This window comes from Fukomys damarensis, unplaced genomic scaffold (assembly GCF_012274545.1).
Source record: "Fukomys damarensis isolate Sample0158 unplaced genomic scaffold, DMR_v1.0_HiC HiC_scaffold_21, whole genome shotgun sequence".
NCBI classification, from domain to species: Eukaryota; Metazoa; Chordata; class Mammalia; order Rodentia; family Bathyergidae; genus Fukomys; species Fukomys damarensis.
In genome coordinates this window covers 15,172,116-15,185,813 of record NW_022900933.1, presented here as the reverse complement: position 1 = coordinate 15,185,813, position 13,698 = coordinate 15,172,116, and the positions used below count along the sequence as shown (strand labels likewise).

The window sequence follows — 13,698 nt, the reverse complement described above, 5'->3', positions numbered from 1 at the left end:
CCTATTTATCTCTCCCTCTCTCTCTCTCTCTTTTTTTTTTTTTTGGTACTGGGGATTGAACTCAGGAGGCTTAAGAGGCAGGTGGAGGCACCACTGAGCTAAATCCCTGGCCCTAGACCTTCCCTCTTGATACCTGTCAGAGGCAAGGAGATTTCATTCTCTCTTTCTCTCCTCTCTCCTCTCTCTTTGTCCCCCATCCCCATTGCACCCCGTACTGGGGACTGAACCCAGGGTCTTTGCACTTTTAAGACAGGATCTTGCTAATTTGTCCACACTGGGCTTGAACTTGTCATCCTCCTGCCTCAGTCTCTCAGAGTGCTGTGATTACAGGTGTGTGCTACCATGCTCATCTGAAATATCTTTTTTTGTGACCTCAAGAATCATAGGAGTTGTGTGAGCCATTAACGCACCTATCTTTTTCACTATTCAAATTTTAAAATAAAAGGAAATTAAAATCATCAAGATCAAAATGATCTGACTGGTCTCCTTTGTCCTCAGCTCAGTAAAGTCCAGCCCCCTCCAGAAAGTTTCAAATGTCACCTTGTTTTCTGAGGCCAAGCCCAAAGATAGAGGAGGCAAACACAGAACTTTCTAAATTTGTAACAACATTCAGATTCCCCCAGGGGAAACTGTTGATGTAAACAAAGGTGACTATTGTTGCTGTCTAGCTGATGTTTTTTTCCTACCCAGGATAATCTAATTCTTTATGTTACTGAGACTGTGTAGAGCTCAGATACTATAATCACTACAACACTGAGAATGAGAAATATGCATTTAATTTTTAAAGGTACTTTAACACCAGTAATCCAATTTGTTGCTTGTATTTTAGAGAGGAGGATTTAATAAAAAATACGATGTTCACATCAATAGTCTCCCTTTAAGTCTTCCTGCTTCCTTTGCATCTCTTTGCACCTAATGGGCTGCAGCCTGATATTGCCTTTATATAGCACTTGAGGGAACACAAGATCATTACTCGGAGAGAGAACTAAAGGCTGTTTGGAGTTTCTCACTTCATGGTGGAATAAAATTAATTAATTTTATCCCAATATGCCTCCTGTTACATCTGATGAATATCATCTTGAACAAGTATTTAAAGTTTGAGCAGACTCATGCATTAGGAATTTTTCCAGAGAGGATTTTGTTTAGCCTTTGGAATTGGAGTTGCTTATGTTGTATGTTTTCTGAGTGAGGCAATTTTGATCTGGCGAGTAGAAAGAAGCCTAGAGTAGAAATGAAAGGTTCTAAATTCTGGACTCAACTGTCTCTCTGTGTGATTGTGTTGCTGTGAACATCTGCCTCAGTTTCTTTACTTCTAAGAAATGGCCATTTATTTCCTCATCGCAATATTTTACCAATAATATAATTCGTGAAAACTCAGCTCTGTGAAGTGGAATGAAGTTCATTTAGTTCTGCTTTACTGGTGAGCAAACTGAGGTTTAGGCGGGATGGATGATTGGCCTGAAGTTCTAGGGTCAGTACGTGGGTCTGAGTCTTCTAATGCTCTTTCCTCCATCTGTACTGACATGCCCCCAGATCATATTTTTAAGATGTTTTGAGTGAAGTTAGTAGGGGGATTTGAGGTCTTTTATTTAAGACCTTACTAGTTTATATTGATCTGGTAAGACAGAACCAAAACCAAAACGTTGAGAGCAACATATTCCATACTGGAACTCTGCCGAGAAGGATCAGTGTTTTAAATCCTCACAAACTTTAAAAGAACTGAGGTTGAACTTCCTGAATTTCAGTGTTTTGAGGGTGGGATGACTGAAGAGGTGGCTGGGAACGAGCAGTCCAGACCCTATTTTGGTCATGTGCCCAGCCCAAGTGCTTTCAATACAAAACAATGAATTATATGACACCAGTGTGCTTAATAGAAGTGATTTCTGACCATTTACTCAAAATAACAGTATAGGAAAAGCCATCTGCTTGAGTGATTTATAGAACAACTGAGGACGAGGGAAGATCCCTGTCAGAACTGAATTATTAGCTAAAAAAACAAAAACGAAAACAAACACTAGCAGTAGATTTTCAAAGTATCTAAACACTGGCCCTCAACCAAGAACTAATACTTTAGGTTTTTAAAAAAATTTTTGAAATAATTTCACACATACAACATATTTACAAAAATAATACAAATAATTTCCATGTTACCCTTTACCTGGACTCTCCAAATAACTGCAGTACAAATATCATAATCAGGAAATTAACATCAAGACAATACTACAGTCTACAGACCAATTCAAAATTTGCCAATTATCTCACTAATATCCTTTTTGCACATCCCCCTTTGTTTTTTTGGAACAGGGCCTCACTATGTAGTCTAGGCTGGCCTTGACCTCACTATGTAGCCCAGGCTGGCCTCCAACTTGTGGTGATCCTTCTGCCTCAACCTTCTGAATGATGGGATTATAGGTATCTACCACCACATCCAGGCTTTGATGTCCTTTTTATGATCTAGGATCTGGTCTAGGATTACATGTTACATTTAGTTGCCATGTTCAGCCAAAGTCCTTTAACCTAGAATGATTACTTACACTGTCTATTTATTGGCTAACCATTTCATAGAAAGCTTTAGGTTTGTGTGTTTTTCTAATGATTGAAATGATGTATATTTTCAGTAAAATAGTACAGAAATGGTGTTGTCTCCTCAGTACATTTTATCAGAAGGTACTGGATCAATTTAGTCCACTACTAGGGACCCAGACATGTGGCCTTTCAGCTGAGGTTTCAGGCTAGCATGTTTATAGACCTTGCATGATAATATTTTCATTTCGACAATCTTTTTTCCATTTGGTGAAAAGGAGTTGAATAAATAATAGCAGTATTCGTGTAAGTCCTCAGCCCTGTGAAGGATGGGTGCAGTTAAACACAGGGCTGTTGAGTTTATCTGCAGTCCAGTTGGGAAGGTTAGATATTCCCAGATAATGTATAAATGCCGTCATGGGTTGTTAGTATGAGATTCCTTTGGATCATGGTAGTCAGGGATATTTTCTTGGAGGGAGCCACCAGTCCTAACCTGACCATTGCTGTTTAATCTGTAGGTAAGGATGGCTGTTGTCAGAGAGATGGAGATAGAGCTGAGCAAAAAGCAAAGCTGGGAATCACAACCTGATCCATGCAAAATGGCAAAATCACAATATGGAAGTCTCTTCTTAAGTACTGTTCTATGGTATTTTGCTGTTGTCTTTAGCCTTTCTCCTCCAACAGATGGTGTGTTCCTTAAAGGCAAAGGTGACATCATCTGTGTCTCTTGGACAATGTCAGACACCACAGTGTCATCATTATTTGTTGAAATGAACTGAGAACTGAGCAATGTTTCTGAGCTAGTTAGTGCAAGTGCTATTAAATCTCACTCTATGGCTAGTGGGTGCTCAGTGAATGTTGACAGAAGAGTTGGGGAAGTCGTGTCTGGATGTAGCATCCATTCCATTGGTCATGTCAGAGTGGGCAGGTGAATGAGAGCCAGGAGGCAGTGAAGCAGAGTGGTCAGGGATGAAGGAGAGGAAATGAAGATCTGAAGACAGCATAGGGGAGCAGTGATGGTGTGTGGAGGGATGAAAAGCTAAGCTTCCTTGGAGGGACAGAGAGACTGAACACAGAGCGGGACATTTTCAGTGGTCTGCACTTGTTTGGCAGAGGAAATGTAAGAGAAAGTGGATGTTAATAGTGCAAAGCTAGAAACTAACCAGCTATTTTCTTGGTGGTTTAAATGGGGCAAAAGAAGAAAAGTTTATGTGTGTGTGTGTGTGTGTGTGTGTGTGTGTGCTATTGGAGGGCAAAGAAGGGAAACTTTTGGAAACTTGAAGTGGTAGTTTGGTTATGAGACAAACTTGCTAACAAAAGGGCAGATGACATGTGACCACAGGTGTTGAGGCCTTAGGAGAGGGACAGGCAAACTCCTGGAAGAGGATGAAATCATGCCTGATGCCCAACAGGAGACACTTGGAGGGCACTCTGTGGGAGGTCAGAAGGCAGCCACGCTGGTTTTTCTCAAGGAAAGGGACTGGTGGCAGGCCACAGTTGTCAAGAGGAAAGGAGCAGGAGGGCAGCCCAGCCAGAGATACCAGAAGAGCAGATGACAGAGGTGTGACAGTGAGATGGCACCAACAGGAGCAAGTCTGGGGAGAACTCAGGGTGGGGTGAAGATAAGCTCCTCTTCACTTTCTTTGAAAATATAAGTAGATAGACGAAGTCTCAGCCTGGGAAGTGCATATAATCCAGGCTTGAGCACCTGGTTTGGAACCGATGCCTTGGTACTAGAAGCAGCGATAGGGGACTTTCAACTTGGATGAGTTTGAGCTGCTCGTTTGGTTTTCACATTTATCCCTGATACCTTGCCTGTTTCCCATTTAGGTCCTTTTACCCTTCTCCCCTCCCTCGTGGCTGAGTTCAGTGTGATCTGCGCTCTGTGAAGGCCGCTGTCTCTGCCCTTAGGAACTGCTTCTGGGGTGAAATGTGAGCATAGTTGCTTTGGTTGCCTACTCTTGTACAGACAACTCTATGCCAAAGATGAAAATAACTTAGTGGGTTCCCTTTCAGCTAGAAGCAAATTCTGTGGCTGATTATTACCCATCTAAGCTAAGGACCCACCTGGTTTAGAATGCCAACAGGTGTCACGGCTCATACTTGGGATCGCTGGGCTAGTGGAGCAGATCTCTTGTCTTGGGTCTTGTCTGCGAGTAATGCTGACACCCTGGACTTGCTCTGGGAAGGGTTGTGTGCATATGAAGTAGCGTCCTGATGTTGAGATTTTCCACGGCAGCACTCGTCCTCTATCATAGAACCACTATTTCCCACTTAGGTGACAGGTAGACAGATGACATAATGTTCCTTTCTGGGATGTTTTCACTTTGTAAAGATTCAATTTGTTTGGTTTCCAAGTAGTGGAGTGAAATGTTTTTCTTTGGGAACACCCAGTTTTGCCTGCCCTACCACCTAGGAGTCAGAAATCCAGCTGTGTTCTCTATCTCTGGGGCCATTCAACAACTGACTTGCCCTGTTCCTGGCTGATTTCTTGCTGCTGAAGTTCAAGGTACCAGAGAGCTCAGCCTGGATTTCATTGCCCATAGCCAGAGCTTCATTAGCTTGGTCATTAGTTGGTGGTTTTTCTTTCTTTTTTAAAATTCATTTCATTTTTGCTGTCCCCTTCATTTTAACCTTTCTTTCTTAGGTAGTTGCTCCATGCTGTTGTTTTTTGTTTTATCTTTCGTTGCCTTTCCCTCTGCAGTCAACTCTATGGCCTGGGAACTGTGCATCCTTCAAGCAAGCCATATGTGAAGAAGGTGAAAAGAAGTCAAGATGATTGGCACCTCCTCCTCCTCCTTCTCCTCCTCTTCCTCCTCCTCTTCCCTTGCCCGGCCCCTTCCTGTGCGTGTGTTTCAGCCAACACCAGAGCCTGGATTGTGGAAAATCCTCCAGCACAACTCAGCTCAGCTCAGTGAAGTCTCCGGAATGACCTCAGTTTGTGCAATAAGAAGACTTATTTTTTTCCTTTTTAAAATTCTTCATTAAATTATCCTTAAGTGTCTGTGAGAAAGTACCCAGGTCAAACTGGAATTTGCTCTACAATAGAAATAACTGAACACACAAAGAAACAGACAAAAAAAAGTTAACTATTTTATTTATTTCAATATTTAAAAGAAAAAAGTCCTGACGTTGCACAGTATTTTTGTTTAGAGTACCTTCCACTTCGAAAGAAATTTTGTGAAGACATGAAATCAAAAGAGTACTTACTGTAAAATAAAGACTGCATATTAACTCTAAGGAAAAATACCCCAAGTTTTTAATAAGAAAATAAAGATCAACTCTGCTCTCTCAGGCTTTTAAAAAAGCCATTCATGTATGTGCTTTAAGTATTTTTATTTCTGCGAGTTGGATGTGGTAAGTGAGGAGTGATCAGTTTCTTTCCTTCTTCAAAAGTCTTATTGAGAATGTTGGTGATGTTACATGATTATGTGTTAAGATTTGAAATAAATTAGCAGCGCTCCATTGCCAGTGCCCCACCTCCCAGGCAAGCCCACACCTTTCCCACAAGGGACTTCCCTCTGATAATTGGCTGTATCTCTGCAAGTTCAACCGAGTCAAACAGAGACAACCTTGTTTCAAATAGCGTAGTGAAGAAAAACAGCAAAAATAAAGCAGCAGCCAAGATGATATGAGTTTAGTCAGTTAACAACTCCAAAAAGCCACTGGCAAAGGGTGCTGTCTGCTCAGCTTGATACAGGGGCCTGAGATTCTGGAGTTGCCTTCTAGGCCTAGGAAGATCCCCAGAATGATAGAAAACTCAAATTCACTTGCCTGAGGAGTCAAGGAGGAAGGTGGGTATCCAAACATGGCCTTCATGGCTGCTGGTGGAGGTGAGCATTCTGGCTGATGAAATGGACATGGCACTGTGTGCGGAGCCAAGGAGCGTGGCTGACTGGCTGGGCCACTGGGTTCTACTCCCAGACTCCCCACTCCAGTGGTCCTTTACATGTCCGTGCCTGGGCTTTCCTCACTTGTCAGCAGAGTCATGATGACATACCTGCAGTCCTGTGTGAGATATTCTTGTTGGCAAAGGTCCTTGACTTACAGTTTCACTGCGGTACTCCTCAGCCCAAGGGTCTTTTACCTTCAAAAGGGCACAGACTTCCTGCTAGTGCTTTCAGGTCTCCCATTCAAGGCCAGTCCCTGGGCGGGGGTCAGGGGTTGATCACCAGCAGTGTCCGTGTATCATTTTATAGCCCTTCTCTGTGACATTTTCTGATTGAAAATGTCCTTTGTCAAAATGCTATTAATTATGGTAATAATCTGCTCTCCAACCAACTTCCACAATTTACAACATGTGTAGAATTGTGACAAAGCTTTGCATAATGTAGGGTTATGTGTGAAGTTTGTGTAAGTTTCTGTTAAATAAAAGTCTGTTTGAGATATATATATGTATATATATACATATGTATATATATTTTTTTTTCTGTAAAATTTCTTGATCAACTAACCTCATCCTGCAGGAGTTCAACTTTCACACTACTGTGTGGAAGGCACTCCTGGAAGGATTCTGCCCTCTTGCATACCCAAAGTTTGATAAGCCCCATTGTTTTATTTAGAAGCAAAGACTAGGACTGAAGTTGCCAGTGGCTTGGCATCAATGAACAATGGTCGGGTGTAGTGCCAGCATCCACTCTTGGAGCCCAGAATTGCTGTCACCTACCTACCATCACCACCACCGTCATCACCCTCGCCATGGCCAACACGGATTTATTGAAGTCCTTGTTATGTGTGTAGACTTCACATACCTGTTTGTTCAGAGATACTGACATACCCATGCCAAGAATAGAAGTGTTGCACAGAAATGCAAGACTCGGTATATGCTTGGAAAAGGTGAATGTCCCATTGTCGGAAGGTGCTGTTGGTGCAGCCTCCCCAAGCTGCCAGTTGATACAGCTGAAGGCTCATCTCCTCTTGATGGGCTTTGCTTGTGTGTGAAGACAGGCACTCTTGTCTGATAGGACCTCTGGGTCAGATAGAACAGGTCAGCATGGCAGGCCTGATCTTGCCCTCTGAGGATTGCCAGTCCCCACCAGGGGCCAGTGGAGATGGAACATAACGTCGCAGTGCTGCTGCTAGAGGACTCTTAGATCGAATGTCACATCTAACTTCCATTATGGACTCCATGAGTTTTCCTTGCGGTGAAGAGGAAAATCTTTTCCCGCCAATGTGTTATTCTCCTTAGGGTTCCCCTCCTTTCATTTTGGTGAAATCTATGTAAGATAAAATGTACCACTTTAATCACCTTCAACTGTACAATTCTGTGGCAAAAGTACTTTTACATGGTTGTACACTTTCACCCCATCCATCTCTGAACTTTCTCATCTTCTCCAACTAAAACTCTGTGCCCATGAGCTATTTACTCTCCGTGCTTTCCTTCTCCAGTCCCTGGCAACTACTTCTTTACTTTTTGTCTCTGTGAATCTGACTACTCTGTCTAGGTACCTCAAATGAGTAGGGTTATAAAGTATTTGTCCTTTCGTCACTGACATTTCATTTAGCATAATATCTTCAGAGGTAATTTATGTTGTAGCATGTAGCCTATTTAAGGCTGAATATTTCATTGTATGTATAAACCATGTTTTATCTATTCATTTGTCAGTGAACAACTTGGAGTGAAAAGGAAATGTTACACATTTATTACACACTTCCTACTTCCTATAAGTACTCAAAATTTGAAACATTAGAACCAAGGCGGAGTTTACCTATCATTTTTTGGAGGGAAGGGATTGCATCTGAAACTTTCCCTCTAATTGGCACCTAGAAAAGGATACCTTGATTCTGGAGGGTAAGCATTGTCTACCTATTTATGTCTTTCCTCATAATTAAGGCTTTCTTTGTAGATACTGCTTGGGGGAGTTATAGGGTCAAGAGGTTGACATGGAGCTGAAGTATCAGTGTGCATAAACAAGGATAGAGGAAACCCAGGACAATCAGATGTCTTTAGTGTGAGGCCTTGGGGGCAGGGATAACTTTTTCAAATATTTGATGGTGAGAGCTAAGAATGCTTTATAATTGTAGAGGGAAAAAGCATACATATCAACCTGAGCATTAGAAAGAGAAAAAATATCATTATCTTCCTCCACTTGGAAAAATATTAGTTACTATAAAAAGTTAGGTCTGGGACTGAAATTCAGATGCCTACAGAACAGGCATCTTCAGTAAGTGAAGCAGGCCAGGTGTGAGGAAGATAACAGCATCAGGGAGATGGGAATGGCCCTTGGTGCTCAGCTTCAGATCACAGGGCAACGAAAGGAGTGATAGTGTTGAGCCAGCATGCACTGGTGTTCTGGATGCGGCAGCTGCCTCTAAGCTCTAGAGATGCTGCCTGCAAAGATGTGGACTCTGGATTTTCAGGTCTTCTGGATTTTTAAGAGAGGCCAAACATATAAACATTTTGGTGATGTTGCCCCATTTTAAAATGCTGGTAGTAAATGAAAAACAAACACTGAAGATCAACTTTGTGTGGCTAAACCAAATGTAACTATATGCCAGACACATTTTGATGGCCTTGTGGCACTTTTTCCCGAGAGTTGGATGTCTGGATAATGTGAAAGTTGAGATTGGAATGCCTTATCTGAAATCCTTCCTAACAGCAGATCCTCATCATAACCTAGGAATGTACGTAGTGTACCTTGATTTAAAATTGTTAAGTGATGGTCCTTCCCTCCCCTCCCTTTGCTGTGTACTCCTTTTCCTTCCCTTCCCATGCTAGGATTGAACCTAGAGCCCTCTATATGCTAGGCAAGTGCCCTACCACTGAGCTATATTGCCAGTCCAGAGATAATGTTTTTCATTCCACTTATTCTTGTTGTTGGCCAGTTACCTATTACATCACATTCCTTCTACCCTTCTTTTCTAAGAGCCCCAAATTACTCCATGTGACTGAGACTGAATTTGAGTCTTATCCTTTCCCCAAACCAGCAAATTCAGAACTTACTTTGATTAGAATACATATGTGAGAGATCCATGTCTATAGATAATTTCTCCATAATTTTTGTTATTTAAATTTGTCTTTTAAATATTTTATATGCATCTTATTTTAGAGGATGTTTTGTAAAAGAACTGGATTAGCTCTTATGTGTGCAAACATTATTCACTTGGGTCAGGGTTGTTTTCTTCTGTTAAGGTAGGGAGAAAGTTATTCTGAATAAGCAATTCATTTTCCTTATAATTTATAATGGGTGCTGGCAAACTTTTTCTATAAAGAGAAACCTTTACAGGTTTTTGTAAAGGGCCAAGTGCTAAATATCTTAGGATTTACAGGCCAAATAGATGTCTGTCACAACTGCTCAACTCCAGAGATGTAGCATGAAAATAGCTCTGTATAATGTGTGTGTGAATGGATGTGGCTGAGTTCCAATAAAACTTTCTTTATAAAAATGGTCAGCTGGCTGGATTTGGTGCATGTAGAGTAGTTTGGCTGATCTCTGAATTAGAGATTATTACACTGTTAATTTGAAAGTGGTAGTGGTTGGTAATCTTTAAGCATTTTCTAAGCCTAAGAGAAGGACTTTACAACGCCAAGGGAAGGGCTAGAGGAGCATTCCATTATAAGAAATGTAAGCTGTATTAAGACTTCTATGCAAAAATATTTCAGAGCTAAAGTACCTCTTCTAGGTCCTAGAAAACCCTTGAGTAGCTTTCCTAGTGTCAGCATTGAGCCAAAACCACAATAGTGCAATATTCACTAAAGTGTCTATGAAAAATAAAGCCATGACAGTGACTTTTGAGGACATGATAATATCATTCATCTCTAGCAACTTAAGTTGTTTTTTAAAGTATAAAGCAAGGAGGGTGGCTCCTGTGGTAAAGTGAGCACAGATACTTGGGTTTTATCTGAATGAGATAAATTACTAAGGACATTTAGTGGTGTCCATCTTGGGAGGTATGAAGTTAGGGCAGTTAAAGAGATGGTCTCTTTCAGGTGAGCATTGATGCTTCCATGGTTGTGGCTTCCTGAAATTGTTAACTGTGGGATGTTGATGGTGTGGCCAACATGCATTTCCTCCCAATAACTCAGATTCCTGTGGTCATATTCAGAATCATAGTGCATTCCACAACATCTAACTTCACTCTCTAAAAACAACCTGCTTAAAAAAAAAAAGTTTCTTCTTGAACAGTGGAGAAGATTTCTGACATCAAAGCTACCACTGAATGGAAATCTTAATAATAAAGCTTGGGAGATCCTAAAAGTGGTCTAGAAGATAGTGATGCTAGTAGGCCATAGCCATGCCAAAAATTATTGAAGCAATGTTCTTTAGTCATTATTTGATGATCTTCAATTAAGCGTTTCAAGAGGATCTGTAATGTTTCAGACTTCAGGATACTTTTAATGGGGTTTATTGCTAAGTTCTCTGAGTTACTTCCAAGTTTCTTGAAAAGGAACACTGGTTGGGATCAGCATGTTAGATGTCTGCCCCAAGATCCACTCAGTTTTCAGGCATAGACTAGGAGAAAAAGATTCTTCAGAGAAAGAGAATCCCATGTTTTGTAGTTTACGTAAGTGTGGTCTGAACAGCACATATATGTTAGGTACCTGATCTTCACAGTAGAATAGGAAATACTCTATTAAGAGGTGATGGCAGTGGTCATCAATGATTCAGTGCTGACTAGATTGATCCAGTTATGTTGATTATATTTTTGGCAGGGCATAGTTATAGCAGAGATGGATCCGGAAGTCCCAGTAGAACCTGGTAAGCATAACATCAGGTTGAATTCATTTGGGAGTAATATGCAAGGCGGGGAAGTCCAGACTTAATGATTGACAGCACCATGTTCAAATTATCTGAAAAAGACTGGAAAACCCCCAAAGTATAGAAATACTATAGGCACTATGTTTAACAGGATGAATGAACAATGTTTTTGTTGTTGTTGTTGTTTGTTTTATTTTTTTTGGGTACTGGGGATTGATCTCAGGACCTTGCCCTTGCAAGGCAGGTGGCGGCACCACTGAGCTAAATCCATAGCCTGAACAATAAGTTTTTTAAAGAAAGGTGTAACATTTGAAGTTGTTTTTTTGTAGTAGGTAATTAGTAATAAATATTGTGATTATAATCATTTGGAAAAAGAGTCTCTGGAGAAGATAAGAGAAACAGTTTGGAGCTTAGAACAAATAGATGCACTTTTGACTCCAAAGATTTTAGACTTTTGGGTTTGGGATTATAGGTCAATGGTAGAGTGTATTCGTATGCACAGATCCTAGGTTCTATCCTTAGCATCATAAAAGGAGAGAAAAAAGAAAAAGAAAGAAAGAGAAATAAATAAAAAAGAAGAAAGAAAAAATTTTAGACTCTTAAGGCTGATACAGAACTTACCAAGCCAACTCTTTCTCCTGAGAGGAGTTATAGACATGAACTGGATGATCTCTTGAGGTCCTATTTAGCTATGTAATGCTTTGAATTATAGCTGAGTGACCTGAAGGAATTGGTGCCTACCTCCTCACCAGAAAATGGGGATATACGGGGAGAGTTAGTTTCAGAAACATGTATTATGGTCACTAACTAAAATTACATTTCTAGCCTTGTGCTATTCATACTGAAGCAACGCCCCCAGCCTTTTGTTGACTTCTGTTGCTTCGGTGGCATGAGACCCCAGCTGGAAAGTAAATGCAGTGACAAGAGACATTAACCTCCAGAGAAGCACCTACTGTGTACTAAAGGAACAGTAAGAAGCAACTGCAAAGGACAGTAAGCCCAAGAGGGCACCCGTGAAAGTGAACTCCCTCTGTGACCTCTTCTGGTTCTCGTCTCACTGGACTCCACTGTATCAACCACATCCTGGGGCACAAACTTCATAGCTGCTCAGAGGATCTGGCTATTACTCTCAGCTTGATTTTGGTTGAATAATTTTACTAATATTCAGAGTTGTCTGCTAGTTTCTTTCCAACTTAGTAAGGAACGAAAGTCTTATAGGAAGGCTAATTTAATTATATGTTCAAAATTCTACCTGAGAAAAGACACGATCATCCTTTCTAAATAATGTAAAGAACATACAAAAGAATTATCATATTAAAATTTTGCTCTTGTTTGGCTTAAAGAAATAACAGGGATTGTACTGTGTTTAGTGTGCAAAGTGAACTTTCTGTGGACTGTGGATGTAACAGTTTGGTGATGGAAATAACTGGTGTAAGAATGAAGGATGAGTTGTTAGCATGAACATTATGGGTTCAGAGAGACTGGCAGTTTGTAATACTGAAAACTTCTCTAGTTGAAATAGATTGTTTTTCCTCTATAAATATCAATCTTAAGTTTATAATTGAAAATGGATCAATATATTCTGATCACCATCTGCTGTGTTATGTAATGACCCTTCAGTTACTGGTTTGCTTTATGCTACTAGTCAATCAATCAATCAATAATGTATGGAATGCCTTCTATGTTGCAATACTGTGCTAGATTTTAAAGAATAGACAAGCAAAGTAAAGGGGATCTGGGACAGACTTTGAGGGATGCTTTTGATGCATTAGCACTCGTAGCCAAGCCTAGGCTTTTTATAGATGTTGACTTGTTAAAGCCATACAGCAAACCTATTGGGTTAAGATCACTATTCTGATTTTATAGAGATGGAAACTGAGGCCGAGGGAGACTGAGATGATAAGAGTTGTAGTAACGGTTATGCCTGATTTTTTCCAGGGAAGGATTTTCTGCCTCCACAACTCTCTCCAGTATGTTTGACATTTCTTCTCTTTTCAGGAGGAGAGACAGGTGGCTAGCATATTACGCAAGGCAAGATCATTTATAATTAAGAGACGTGCTGGTGCAAGGAGAAGCAGACAGGCTCAGCAAGGAGAGTTACTGGTATGGGCTGAAGAAGCAGAGAAGTCGTTGTAGAAAGAAAGACAAGTTGAGTAGACAGAGGAGGCAGGCCACTGGGAGCAGAAACTTGGAGGTGTGAGCAGGGGCAGAAGGTTTGGGGCAGAGCACAGAGGAGTCAGAGTGAGTGGGAAGAAGACCCTGGGCTGCAGTGCAGAGTCACAGGTGTGTTCCTAGCACCAGCATTATGGTGAGGCTGGATCCATAAATAGGTGTTAGGGACAATGGGAAGTAGGAAGCCATTGTGAGCTTGCTGGTGGGATGAATGTGATGTTTGTGATGGTTACATGAGGACAGTTGAACTGGGGATGTCAAGAAGTTTGGGCTTGTCTACTCTCCCTCACCAGACTGCCTCCGT

At 41.0% G+C, this 13,698-nt stretch overlaps 1 protein-coding gene across 7 annotated transcripts in view; it reads left to right on the top strand.

Annotated features, from left to right (window-relative positions):
• The window catches only part of Dpf3 (double PHD fingers 3), a 252,482-nt gene that overhangs the window by 202,634 nt on the left and 36,150 nt on the right, over nucleotides 1-13,698 (top strand). For 2 of the 7 annotated variants that reach the window (XR_784513.2, XR_784514.2), the window contains one exon: nucleotides 5,228-6,114. The exons of the other annotated variants lie outside the window; for them this stretch is intronic. The gene's annotated coding sequence lies outside the window, so the exon portion shown is untranslated. Of the gene's footprint in view, nucleotides 1-5,227; nucleotides 6,115-13,698 lie in introns of those variants that run through there. 7 annotated transcript variants of the gene reach the window in all.